The following is a 9,857-nucleotide window of genomic DNA, read 5'->3' on the forward strand; positions in this document are numbered from 1 at the left end:
CCCCCGGTAAGGGGATTGGTCTGCCTGTGGTGACAGCCTGATCCTGCCTTCTGCACCTGTACTATACTGACAAGATTACAGCACACTCTCACACAGGGATAGGGGCTCTGTAGTCTGACTGGGAGATCCCAGGAACCCTGACCTTAAACAACACCTAGCTATAGGCCACAGCGTCTCAATTAAACCTTAGCAGACCTGGAGGAGGGGGGTGGGGTAATGACTGACTTGTCCCAAGCATTGTGCGCCAATGATATACACTAAAGCAGATTTGAAAAATAAATACAAAATTACAGGCACATATTGTAGGTAAGCGGGGCTCAAACACTGCCAGAGACTGAGAAAGTCAGTCTGCCTAGTGGAGCGGAGACGAGCCGAATGACACGCAGAACTCATGGCAGGGTTGGGAGAAGGCACGGGGTTGGAGGGTGAAAGGGGCAGGGGGGGGGGGGCACTCACCTCCGGAACATTTCTCTTGAACTCCCGGCTCAGCTCCACCAGGTGCTTGTGGGAGTGCTCGCTCTCTTCCTGTCGCCCCGCCAGCTCAGACGCTATTGAGTTTAGCTCCCTCTATAAACACAGACAAAGAGAGAGAGTTAGAAAAAGAGAGGCAGAGAGAGACAGCACTTAGAGAGGCTGCCAACAGTCATACAGTGCAGCTTAAAGGTGACATAAATAAAAATACACTGCTGAATATTAACAATGTAATCCTTCATGATCTTATAGCGGTAATACTTACTGCAAGCCCTGGCCCATAAATAATTAAGCCAAAATAAATCCAATGCCTACAGTAGCTGAAAGCCTTTTAGATAATCAGTATTTGAAATAATCAATACGCTTGCAACAACCATGGAACTCCAGTGAGAGAGAGTGGAGAGAGAGAGAGAGAGAGAGAGTGACGAGAGAGAGAGAGTAGAGAGAGAGAGAGAGAGAGAGAGAGAGAGAGAGTGGAGAAAGAGAGAGAGAGAGAGTGTGGAGAAAGAGAGAGGAGAGAAAAAGGAAAAACAAGGCAGAGTCACGTGGGAAGGACCCAATATCCTGACAAATACCCTTATAAACAAATACAGAGCTTCCTGGAGAAACGAGGAGCTGATTTCAAGCCCAGACAAGATTCAAACACAAAGCACTGTCCGTTCTTTCTGCCACAATAAACACAGATAACAGTGAAGCCTCTTCCTTATTCAAATCTCTCTTCCACTGCCTTCCTACATCTTTACATTGATGTCAGGTAGGGCTGGGACGGTCATGGAAGTTTAGACGACAGTTAAAGCCAGCCATAATAACCATTTGAATAGCACTTTGGATTTGAAATTATAATGACTATGGAGGTTAAAGTGCAGAATGTCAGCTTTAATTTGAGGGTATTTTCATCCTTATCGGGTGAACTGTTTAGAAATTACAGCACTTTTTGTACATAGTCCACCCATTTTAGGGGACCAAAAGTATTGGGACAGATTCACTTACACTACATAAAAGTATGTGGACACCTCTTCAAATGAGTGGATCTGGCTATTTCAGCCACACCCATTGCTGACAGATGTATAAAATCGAGCACACATGCAATCTCCATAGACAAACATTGGCAGTAGAATGGCCCGTACTGAAGAGCTTAGTGACTTTCAATGTGGCACTGTCATAGGATGCCACCTTTCCAACAAGTCAGTTTGTCAAATTTCTGCCCTGCTAGAGTTGCCCTGTTCAACTGTAAGTGCTGGTATTGTGAAGTGGAAACATCTAGGAGCAACAATGGCTCTGCCGCAAAGTGGTAGGCCACACAAGCTCACAGAACTGGTCCACCGAGTGCTGAAACGGTTTCCTCAACCGAGTTACAAACTGCCTCTGGAAGCAACGTCAGCACAATAACTGTTCATCGGGAGCTTCATGTAATGGGTTTCCATGGCCGAGCAGCCGCACACAAGCCTAACATCACCATGCACAATGCCAAGCCTCGGCTGGAGTGGTGTAAAGTTTGTCGTAATTGGACTCGGGAGCAGTGGAAACGCATTCTCTGGAGTGATGAATCATGCTTCACCTTCTGGCAGTCCAGGGGAAGTTTGGGGAAGGCCTTTTCCTGTTTCTACCAAGACAATGCCCCTGTGCACAAAGCAAGGTCCATACAGAAATGGTTTGTTGAGATCGGTGTGGAAGAACTTGACTGGCCTGCACAGAGCCCGGACCTCAACCCCATCGAAAACCATACTTTGGGATATATTGGAACGCCAACATCGAGCTATGGCTAATTGCCCAACATCAGGCCCGACCTCACTAATGCTCTTGTGTGGAAGCAAGTCCCCGCAGCAATGTTCCAACATCTAGTGGAAAGCCTTCCCAGGAGGGTGGAGGCTGTTATAGCAGCAAAGGGGGGACCAACTCCATATTAATGTCCATGATTTTGGAATGAGATGTTTAACTTTTGGCCATGTAGTGTATACAGTCGGTGTATTAAAGTAGTCAGTTTAGTATTTGGTCTCATATTCCTAGCACGGCATGATTACATCAAGTCTGTGATTCCACAAACTTGTTGGATGCATTTGCTGTTTGTTTTGGTGGTGTTTCAGAAAATGTAGCGCCCAATTGAAATGAATGGTAAATAATGTATTGTGTCATTTTGGAGTAGATTGTATTGTAAATAAGAATAGAATATGTTTCTAAACACCGTGGATGCAACCATGATTACGGATAGACCAACATGAATCGTGAAACAATGACACAACTATCATACCCCGCTAATCTCTCACCATTACAATAACAGGGGAGGTTAGCATATTTTGGGGGTATGCTGTTATGCCTCCGTAACTTTCTCACTCATCATTACTCACAGTTTATTCAGGATTATCCGTAATCATTCTAGCATCCACATTAACGTAGAAGTGTTTATAGAAACATATTCTATTCTTATTTACAATAAAAGTTACTCCAAAATGGTCATCCAAAGTGATTGGAGTAGAGAGCCAAAACAACAACAAAATTGTCATGGCCTCTCAACTGACATTAAGAGAAAACAATTTGAAATCAAATCTTATTTGTCACATGCGCCGAATACAACAGGTGTAGTACGCACAGTGAAATGCTGAATACAAGCCCTTAACCAACAAATCCCATTAAGAAAAAAAGTTGAAGTATCTACTAAAATAATCTGGGAGAAAAAGAAAACAAATAATTAAGGAGCAACAATAAAATAACAGTAGTGAGGCTATATACAGGGAGTACTGGTACAGAGTCAATGTGCGGGCACCGGTTAGTCGAGGTAATATGTAGGTAGAGGTAAGGTGACTATGCATAGATAATAAACAGAGAGTAGCAGCAGTGTAGAAAGGGGGGGGACAATGCAAATAGTCTGGGTAGCCATTTGATTAACTGTTCAGGAGTCTTATGGCTTGGGGGGTAGAAGCTGTTAAGAAACCTTTTGGACCTAGACTTGGCGCTCCGGTACCGCTTGCCATGCAGTAGCAGAGAGAACAGTCTATGACATGGGTAGCTGGAGTCTTTGACTCCTTTAGGGCCTTGCTCTGACACCACCTGGTATAGAGGTCCTGGAAGGCAGGAAGCTTGGCCCCAGTGATGTACTGGGCCGTACACACTACCCTCTGTAGTACCCTGCGGTCAGAGGCCGAGCAGTTGCCATACCAGGCAGTGATGCCATGAGAACCATGTTCTCGGTGGTGCAGCTGTAGAACGTTTTCAGGATTTGAGGATCCATGCCAAATCTTTTCAGTCTCCTGAGGGGGAATAGGCTTTGTTGTGCCCTCTTCACAACTGTCTTAGTGTGTTTGGACCATGATAGTTTGTTGTTGATGTGTACACCAAGGAACTTGAAGCTCTCAATCTGCTCCATTACAGCCACGTCAATGAGAATGGAGGCGTGCTCGGTTCTCCTTTTTCTGTAGTCCACAATCATCTCCTTTGTCTTGATCACATTGAGTTAGAGGTTGTTATCCTGGCACCACACGACCAGGTCTCTGACCTCCTCCCTATAGGCTGTCTCATTGTTGTCGGTGATCAGGCCTACCACTATTGTGTCGTCTGCAAACTTAATGATGGTGTTGGAGTCATGCTTAGCCATTCAGTCATGGGTGAACAGGGAGTACAGGAGGGGACTGAGCACGCACCCCTGAGGGGCCCCTGTGTTGAGGATCAGCGTGGCAGATGTGTTGTTGCCTACCCTTACCACCTGGGGGCGGTCCATCAGCTAGTCCAGGATCCAGTTGCAGAGGGAGGTGTTTAGTCCCAGGAACCTTAGCTTAGTGATGAGCTTTGAGGGCACTATGGTGTTGAACGCTGAATTGTATTCAATGAATAACATTCTCACATAGGTGTTCCTTTTGTCCAGGTGTGAAAGGGCAGTGTGGAGTGCCTCAGAGATTGCATCATCTGTGGATCTGTTGGAGCGGTATGTAAACGCCTGGTTATGAGTGGTTATTTTATTTTCATGACAGTCTTCATCCATAACCGTCGGTGCAAATATTGTCACTAAAATGTTCCCCATTAGCAGGTAGCCTAACAGTTCAGAGCATTGGCCCAGTAGCCGAAAGGTTGCTGGTTCAAATCCCAGAGCCGGAATTGTGGAAAAAATCTGCCGTTCTGCCCTTGAGCAATGCAGTTAACCCCCAACAATAACTGCTCTCTGGACACAGTTGATTAAGGCAGCCCCCTGCACCTCTAATTCAGAGGGGTTGGGTTAAATGCAGAAGACACATTTCGGTTGAATGCATTCAGTTGGGCAACTGACCGGGTATCCACTTTCCCTAGTGTAACAAATCATGCCTTAATAACAATTCATATTGTTTGAATATATGATATCAAATAGATCCTTCATTACCTGGTAATACAGTACTTGCATGTTGTTAGAACTAAAACTCCACCCTATCAACATCCAAAGCGATTTATACTAGCCTCACCATACCACATGCCATCCACAAATTCAACTGATCAATCATCCAATTTCCAGCTCCAAAAAAAAACCTATCTCAAATCTTCCTAGAGTACAAGTCTCCACTGAGGCAAACAACGTTTGTCCCTCTTCAATCCCATCTCTTTTCCTCTCCTCTTGGACTGGTTTTATTTGATGAAGGTATTCCCTTGTAACTGCTGGCATACAATATAAAACTGGAGTGGGGGATTCAATTACCACAGTGAATTTATATATGCTGGAAAATTCAATTGACTTTGTTTTAATTAATCTCCAGTCTTACTTAAAGGCAATTTAATAAATTATCACGAGCCAAAAAAGAGAGCGAAAACCTAGGGATAAAACTCCAGTTCCATATTTGAAACATTTAACTTATTCTACTTATTCCCAGTGAAGGCATTTTAACCCTTCAATTTGATCACATCTTGATGTAATTAGATTCCTGTATTGGTCCTTGAAAAGAGGCCATCTTTCTCTCTCCAAAACCAGCGACCGAATGCTCCCATTGACGAGTCTTATTTGATATCCCTTGGTGACAATTATGCCTTTGTTCAAAACAGTCCTTTGCCTCAGGACTTTCTCCAAGAGTCCGAACGGATTACACTCCCCTTGGCCCATCCATTTCTAACGTAACTACAGGGCCTTCAGAAAGTAGTCATACCCCTTGACGTATTCCACATTTTGTTGTGTTACAAGCTGAATACAAAATGGATTAAATATATTTTTTATCATCCATCGACACACTATTACCCCATAGTGACTATGTGAAAACAAGTTTTTAGAAATGTTTGTACATTAATTGAAAATTAAATACAATAATATTTCATTTATAGTACATACAGTAAGTATTCAACCCCCTGAGTCAATACATGTTAGAATCACCTTTGGCAGCGATTACAGCTGAGAGTCTTTCCGGGTAAGTCTCCAAGATCTTAGCACACCTGGATTTCACAATATTTGCACATTATTATTTGTAAAATTCATCAAGCTCTGTCAAGTTGGTTGTTGATCATTACCAGACAATATTTATATTTGGCCTTGTGTTTTAGGTCATTGTCCTGCTGAAAGGTGAATTTGTCTCCCAGTTTCTGTTAGGAAGCAGGCTGAACCAGGTTTTCCTCTAGGATTTTGCCTGTGCTTAGCTATATTCCGTTTATTTTATCCTAAAAAAACTCCCTAGTCCTTGCCAATGACAAGCATACCCATAACATGATGCAGCCACCACCATGCTTGAAAATATGGAGAGTGGTACTCAGTGATGTGTTGTGTTGGATTTGTCCCAAACATAACACTTTGTATTTAGGACATAAAGTTCATTTCTATGCCACATTTTTTGCAGTTTTACTTTAGTGATTATTGCAAACAGAATGCATGTTTTGGAATATTTTTTATTCTGTACAGACTTCCTTCTTTTCACTACGCTATTTAGGTTAGTTTTGTGGAGTAACTACAATGTTGTTGATCCATCCTCAGGCTTCTCCAATCACAGCCATTATACTCTGTAACTGTTTTAAAGTCACCATTGGCCTCATTTTGAAATCCCTGATTGGTTTCCTTCCTCTCCGACAACTGAGTTAGGAAGGACACATGTATCTTTGTCGTAACTGGATGTATTGATACACCATCCAAAGTGTAATTAATAACTTCACCATGCTCAAAGTGATATTCAATGTCTGTTTTTGTATTTTTACCCATCTACCAATAGGTGCCCTTCTTTGTGAAGCATTGGAAAACCTCCCTGATCTTTGTGGTTGAATCTGTTTGATATTCACTGCTCGACTGAGGGACCTTACAGATTATTGTATATGTGGGCTACAGAGATGAGGCAGTCATTCAAAAATCATGTTAAACACTATTATTGCACAAAGAGTGAGTCCGTGCAACTTATTATGAAACTTGTTAAGCAAATGTTTACTCCTGAACTTATTTAGGCTTGCCATATCAAAGGGGTTGAATACTTATTGACTAAAGATATTTCAGCTTTTCATTTTTTAAATAAAATGTTAAACAATGTTCTAAGAACATAATTCCACTTCGACATGGGGTATTGTGTGTAAGCCAGTGACACAAAATATCAATTGAATCCAATTTAAGTGGAGCCTGTAACACACCAAAATGTGGCAAAAGTCAAGGGGTGTGAATACTTTTAAGAGACAGATTGGAGATTGGGAATCCTGATGTTTACGGCAAAACCAAGCATTGTATTTTTGTAAGAAACATATTCCTATTTGTTTCCCTACTGCCTGCACTCCTACAAACTAGTCACTGTTCGTCAGTCAGCCCTTCTACCACATCTAGAATTTGATTTTTCTGAGATTTGGGACTTGGCTGTGAGGAGTGGGCTAACCTCCAACAGATTCAAGCAGCTCTAGACCACCAGCTAATTTGGCTGAGAGAGAATCCTGGTAGAAGTGGCTTTGTGTGGATTATAGTGCTGATTCTGAATTGCCCAGTGCTTGATTCATTGACAAAGAGGCTGTAAAGTAAAGCAAATCATATTGATGCCTCATTCAGTCAAGTTGACAACAATTTCTGGTCCTGCTTCACATGAACAGTCCAACAACATATGTATAGTATTTACATGGTAGTTATGTGGGTATTTTGTAAGTAGAGTGTATAGTACAGTGTTTGCAGTATGCTCAAAGTCCTCTCCATGTTAATTCATTGCAAAAGTGGAAGCATCAGTCTACAGTGTTGGACAAGGAATGTAACACTTCTGAAAACGTATCAAATGGCATCATTGCAGAGCATTTCTTTTGATTGCATCCTACATATACCAGTGAGGGAACAGACTTCCGTTTCCATTCAGTTGTAAGTGACTTCAGCAATGAGAACAGTGAATACTCCCATGGGAGTAAAACAACAATAGCTAGTTCCCTGGCCTTTCTGAAAAGGCTGGGCAACAGCACATCAAATAAAACCTGGTGTCTGTCCACTTCCTTGAAGGGAACTGAAGCAGAACATTTTGTTTGCCTGTTTGGTTTTCTTGAAGAGCCGGATGATGGAGCAACTATAAAACATAGTGTACTTCAAGTCTCTTCAAGATTTTCACCGCACTAATCAAATCTGATCCATTCCAACTTGAGCTTTGGGCAACTTTGAGATCTCTGATAAGATTCACTTATCCATCTCCATGATGCTAAGCTTATATCTGCATGGAGAATCCAAAAACAACAACAACACACACAAATCTAGAGGTCCTATACTCCTGATTGCCTACATTGAAAATAGGGGGAGTAAGCAAGTTCCATTCCCTAGGCAAAGAAGAATTTCCCAGTAATCGTTTGACAGGTTTTAAAAAAGGCGATCGGGACCGAATTTTCAGTATGTGGCAGTCGGGTCAATACCGAGCTCCTGTCATTAAGCCTCTGCCAGTCAAACATCCAGCCGTAATTGATGAGTTTCCTCTGGGGAGGGCGGAGCTGTCGCTGGGGTGGGGAGGTGTAGGGAGGGGGTGTATTTGGAGGAGGGGGGGGGGGGGGGGGGGGAAGGGGGATGCTGAGCAGGCCGGTCCTGAGGGAGGGAGTGATGGGGAGGCCTAGGCTGGGCCCTGCTGAGAACAGCGTCTGTGGAGGAGCCATCACATGTCTTGACAGACAGCCAGTCACACAGCATTGAGCGGGTCAGGTATTTATGCATATGTGTGTTGTGTTGCAGAAAAGACTGCAGGGAGTGGTCTCATTGGACCCAACGGAGGGAGAGGAAAAACAAGACAAGAAAAATGTTGGGTAATGGTGATAACAAAGCAGTGGAGAGATGATCTCAGGAATATAATGCGTTTGGTACTAGAATATATCGACAATGCTATGAAACAAATCCCTATTGGACCATTGCCAGCATTGATGTTAGCCATTAGAAATAGTATGAATATTTATTAAAGCTTGTTAGTCCATCAATCCCACTCCAAATCATTTACATCCACTGACGTTAGTCTATAAACACATTCAATACACAAAATACATACAACAACAGTAACGACAGTAAAAATGTGAAGCTACTATATTGTAGAACAGCAGTCTACATTTGACATTGATTCATTAAAGCTACTCCTCTTGATTACGTCTGTGGTTGTACGCGTTTTTTTGGCCTTCCACAAAGACAAAACATGGTGGAAGATTTTGACAACTGGTAAAAAATTACTAAGATATTGCAATATAAGTTAGACTGAGTCACAATCACTATATTGCGTAGTGGGCTTGGACAGCACAAATTAAATAGGAAAAGAATCGGGCAGGGAGGAAAGTGGGGAAAATGCAAATGGAGATATTATTTTTCTTTTTGTATCCCATCTAATTGCAATCATAGGCAGATGTCTGAAAGTGCGACAGTATCAGCAGAATTGGTGCTGAGAGCACAGAATCTTTGTCTAAAAATAATCAGACATTCTGTGTGCTGCTGTTTGTTATAATGGTAATCGATGCTGGAGGCTTTGAATTCCATCAATTTATAGATCCACTCTGTTCTGCCTGGTGACTTTACTACATCACAACCCCCACTGCATACGCACACCAAGAGAGAATCAAGCACACACATACACACACTGCATGCAAGCTCACACACAAAAGAGCACACACACAAACACAGACACATGCACACAGTGGTCGTAGCAAGGCAGCACAGGGGCCAGTGTGTGATTCAGATGAGTGTAGTTTCCTTTCATACATTCCTTATCACCTCCTATTCTCTGTAAGACACCAGAGTCCGTAGCCGTCTCAGATTAGCCCTGCATCTCAGACGCCACATTTGAGAGGGCGATCGATCAATAAATCAAATCACCACAATCAATGGCCCGATCACTGCAGTCTAGTCTGGTCTCAACGTTATTACTGGCACCCCCCAGCCGCTGAGGGGCGGAGAAAAAAGAAAAACAAGGCTGGGGAGGGAGAGGGGGTTCAGGGCAGGCAGAGCCACGCCTGGCCGGATTCTGTCCATATGAAAGATGGAAGATGAT

General features: G+C 42.9%; 1 protein-coding gene across 5 annotated transcripts in view; it reads right to left on the minus strand.

Annotated features, from left to right (window-relative positions):
• Positions 1-561, minus strand: part of LOC109895789 (homeobox protein cut-like 2) — a 63,493-nt gene extending 62,932 nt beyond the window's left edge. For all 5 annotated transcript variants that reach the window (XM_031830208.1, XM_031830207.1, XM_020489775.2 and 2 more), the window contains exon 1: positions 457-561. The gene's annotated coding sequence lies outside the window, so the exon portion shown is untranslated. The remainder of the gene's footprint in view (positions 1-456) is intronic.
• Positions 562-9,857: the final 9,296 nt, after the last annotated feature.

This window comes from Oncorhynchus kisutch, linkage group LG8 (genome assembly GCF_002021735.2).
Source record: "Oncorhynchus kisutch isolate 150728-3 linkage group LG8, Okis_V2, whole genome shotgun sequence".
NCBI lineage: Eukaryota > Metazoa > Chordata > Actinopteri > Salmoniformes > Salmonidae > Oncorhynchus > Oncorhynchus kisutch.